Below are 4,965 nucleotides of genomic sequence, written 5' to 3'. Positions count from 1 at the left end.
TTTATTTTTACCATTACTAGGGTGAAATAGAGTGACTGAGATACCAAAAAAAAAAAAAAAGACCAGACCAGACCATTAGACCAACCGGAATAAATACAATAAAGTCGACCACTGGTACCCTCGTATATGCCAGCTGAGTTGACCTAGAGTTAGGATTATCGACCACTGGTACCCTTGTATATGCCAGTGGGTTGATATTAGTCCAGACCAGTATCTCAGTCCATTAGGATAGGTTCACCTTAGTCAACATCATTTACGCTTTTTTCTACATCCATCTTCTTAATCTACCCATGTGATTGGGTGACTCCGGGTTATGATGTCCAGAAACTATCTGAGTAGAGCTCTGTCACTTTATATGAATTTTAGTATGCTTGAGTGCAAACTCGTGTACAACAATTGGAATTTCCCGTCAGGGTACTTCCTCCTGTAATCAATAAGTATGCCAACCAAGGAGGTTCTTTAGTGCTTTCCAAGATTCCACGTAGATAGCTAGGGTCTGGAGTAAAGGTTTTGTGGGTACACCTCTGGTAAACCCTCCCGAGATTAACTCGGTCACTAGGGACACCTAGTGAGTTAGGATTTTATTTTGTAGTTTTGATTTGCTCGGGACTAGCAAATAATAAGTTTGGGGGTATTTGATAGACGCATTTATGTGTCTAATATATCTCAATTGTATATAGTGTTAGTGCTCGATTTTGTACTTATTTGGTTATTTTATTTATTTGTAGGTGTTTTTGGAAAAATAAGGTTTTGCGGCGAAATTCGCTAAAAATATGGCATTTGGACCTCCGTAGATAGCATACCGGAAGTACCCCAGAAATACCCCGGAGGAACCCGGAAAAAGTGCGGAAAACATCCCAGAAAAATTGCTAAAGGCACCCCTAATTTGGATAAGGGGCACCCCATTTCAGGGCATGTACTAAAGGGATACCGGAACTGGATAGGGGGAGGTCATCTTCAAAGTTTCAAAACTGGATTTTGGCGGGAAAAAAGGTAGCAGCGACAACAGTTTTTGAGCAGAGATTTGAGCGACTTAGGAGGAGATTCAATGGGCATATTTGGTACCTACGGACTCTAGAAGACATAACAGGCCTAATGCAATCATCTAGACCCATCCAATTGGGCTGGATAAGTCGGAAAATCCACACAAAGTCAAGACAGCGACACGGTTCCTGTTTAGGGTTTGAGATTAGTTTGAGAGATTTAAGAGATTTTCTTGTGTGGGATATACTTCAAATAAGTTGAGTCCAAGTCCTAGAAGATAATTGAGACGAGAGAATAGCTAAAAACAGGGTGGAACGCAACAAGAAGAGGATTATTCTTCAAACTGCCCGTAGAGAATAATGGAGATTTCCAACGAGTTTGATCGAGTTTCAAGGTGATTAAAAGCCTATAAATAGTGGGGTTTAAGTCATAGAAGGGGTAGAAACCCTTAGGAGAGAGCTTAGAGTCCAGGAGAGTCGAGGAGAAGCGATTACAGAGAGTTACAGTGCTGTTGTTGCTGCTGTTCGAGGAGGAAGAAGAAGAGGAAGAACAGACCTGCTAAGGCAGTCGTTCTTCAACAGTCTTAATACCAGAAACGAGTGTCGTTGTTTTACAGCAATAGAAAAGTACCGTTTAATTTTCAGTTGTTTCCCTTTTGTAACGGTGACACTGTAACACTATTACAGCGTTACAAACTTCAATTCTACATTATTTACATCAATAAAAACACCTATTAATCCATGGATACATCTTGTGAATGTGTTTTTGGGATGAGGAGCTAAACCCATTAGCCAAGGCGACGGAGGAAGCCATTGTTCCACATTAATTGGTATAATTCTAATTTTACTATTTATTTGCAATATTATTATTTGATTATTTGCATGGAATTGAAATTGAAATATTAGTTTTTATTGAATAGTTGTGAATTAGTTTGATGAAGCATGCTGGGTTTTAAAAACTTTTGATGTTTTATACTCTTTGATTACAATTATTACTTCAAAAATATATTTGAGGCAAATATTAGAATTATTTTTAAAGATAGAATTGCATGAATATTACTTAGAGTTTACTAATTATTTGGTCAATGGTGGAATCCTAGTCTTGGTATTTTTCTTTAAAGCTTTGAATTATTTTATTTACTTGCTTGTTTAATATAAATTTTAAAATTGTTTCCTTCACAAGTCTGAAAAGACCCCTTTTTACCACTACAACTACAATCACTTTTGAAATACCATCAGATATGATTTTACAATTGCTGGGGGCGCTGTATCTTGGAGATCAAAGAAACAGACAATTATAGCCCAATCTACGATAGAGGCTGAATTGATGGCACTAGCAGCAGCTAGTGAAGAGGCAGGATGGCTGAAGAGTTTGTTGTTAGACATTCCAGTATGGGAAAAACCGATACCAGCCACTTTGATCCACTGCGATAGTACCGCGGCTATCGGAGTAGTAGACAACTGTTATAATAACAGTAAGAATCGACAGATACGTCGAAAGCACGACACAATTAGAGAATTTCTCACAACTGGTGTTGTTAGAGTAGATCATGTAAGGTCTGAAGGAAATATAGATGATACTTTGACGAAAGGATTAGCAAGAGAAAAGGTATGGAATATCTCTAAAAGTATGGGACTTTTCCCGTGAGAAGTTGAGTCATTTGTAATGGATACCCAACCTAGTAATAGGTTCAAAGGGACTAGACAAAGTTACAAATGATACGATAGATTCATGCATTCCCATAGCATGATATCCTGAAGTAGGAAACATGTTGAGTTTTTTAACTCTTAATGATGTCTATAGCTCTTAAGTTAGAGTGGGATACACAGGAATATTCTTGATAGACTCACCTATGCGAATGCGAAGGTGTGGCCGCCTTCTATGAGAAATTGGGCATTTCTCTAGATCATTTGTTAAAAAAGGGGATAAGCACATGGCCTAAATGTGCGAACTTAAGGACTTTACTCTAGATATAATTGTGCGTGTTAAATAATCTAATATTAGTTAGAGTTCAAGACGCAATTCAATCTAGTCACCTAGTAATTAGAAAGTTTAACACTATGCAGAGGTTCAAGTCGAAAGACACCTCTGCAGATGCACAACTATACATCATTTGCTCAATGTTTTTTGAAATATAAGTGGGGGATTCTTGGGCTATATATTTAAAAACATAGTTTTGTAATTTTATGCCAAACATAGAGAGGTAGTGTGGTGGTATTGTTTTGGGCTCCCACACTATAGATTTGGGTTCAAGTCTCACCCCATGCATTTGACTAGGTATAATTATATATCTATATGTATTTAATAAAATCCGGGAGAGCGGGGCCTTGGGGGTCTTGGGAGGTCTGTGATTCAAAAAAAACTATTTTTTGCACATTTGACTTTTGGTTTTGAAAAACGTTTTAAGGTAATAATTCTCTAATAAATTGTCTTTAATTTTGGCAATAAAATTTGCCCGTTTTCTGACGGTTACAGAAGATTAATGAGGGCAGTTACTCAGACTTTATTTTCATTAATTTTGATTGATTCTCTTTAGTTATATAAGACCAGTTTTTGCAGAGGATGAAAACAAGTTGTTTTTACATCTATTGAATTCTGAACAAGTGATAGGAGAGTAAGATTTTGTTCGATTTCTCAAGGTGCATAGAAATCGAACAAAGAGAGTATCAGCTGTTTTATCCCATAGGTTTTCGACATTTTTGACTGCTAGCACAATCAAGAGGCAGAGTCGCGAAATACCTTAAAGATAGCGACCTAGTCCGCGACTCAGCTGTTTGAGATTTCATTTCATTATTGTTCACTGTTTCCAATGTAGATTTCGTTTTTGTCTCTTCAGACTTCCAATGTGTTTCATTTCAGATTTCGTCTCTATCTCTTCTCCAATGTTTTTCTCTCTCGGTTCCGGCGAAAAAACCCTAGAAATCTCTTCATCGTCTCCAAATTTTATCGATCTTCATTTTTTTCATTGATTTCATCTCCTTAATCTCATATTTCGAAATTATTTGTAGATTTCTCATAATTTTAAGCTCAGATTCATTTAGATTTTCCTTCATTTTGTAATCTAAAACCTAAATATTCGGTGAAAATGTCTGTAAAATTATCTCATAATGCGATTTATGTTATTCTTGGAGGCGATACAGACTTAAAACCTCTGGTTCGAGTATTTAGATATAAAATCTGTTGGTAAATCACAAGATCGACTTCGAGTACTTGTTTCTGAATCGGTTTCGCCTCAATTTGTTGTGTTAGCAAATCAATTGAATGAAAAAGCGTTCAATTGAGATATTCGTAACGGATATGTGGTTCAATTGATTGAATACATGTGTAATACTATTCAGAAAGTAAGTTTCTCTGAGTTCCGATCTAATTTTAGGTTTGATTTCAATTTTTTAGTGTTACGAATCTTTGAAATGATTCTCAGTTCAGATTATTAGTAGGTTTAATCCAATACGGTGTTTGTTTTATGATTGTATTTTGTGTTGGATGTGGAATTGTTGCAGGGAACGCGATAAAGAGAGGCTCAGAAATTACTGGAAATGTTGTTTCTCCATTAACAGAGACAGTACACATCATATGTTCGAGAAAATGCCTGAATGATTTCTTCTTCAATATTTCAAGATCATCTGATTCTTGTTGAGTCTCTGTGCAAGATGGTAACTATATCCTAACTAGTTTCATTCAGGCCAAGAAAGCATGTCTGCTACTTGTGGTGCAGAAGCTTGAAATTGTGTTTATATGAACCCATTTTTGATGAAACTGTGATGATATAGCATGTGTATCTACTAGTTACACATGCTAGAATCTTCTAGTTACACATGCTTTTTAAGATGTTTATTTGCCGGTTCCACTTGCATTTTTGAAGTGTATTTTTTGATTACACATGTATTTAGGGATATGAGATTTCATTTGCTGGTAGATTCTTGTTTGAACTCTTGGTAATATCAGATTAACATTACAGTAGCAAATATTGGGGGGGGGGGG

The sequence above is a fragment of the Papaver somniferum genome, chromosome 10 (assembly GCF_003573695.1).
Source record: "Papaver somniferum cultivar HN1 chromosome 10, ASM357369v1, whole genome shotgun sequence".
Classification (NCBI taxonomy): domain Eukaryota; kingdom Viridiplantae; phylum Streptophyta; class Magnoliopsida; order Ranunculales; family Papaveraceae; genus Papaver; species Papaver somniferum.
Note: the sequence above shows the minus strand (reverse complement) of the source record.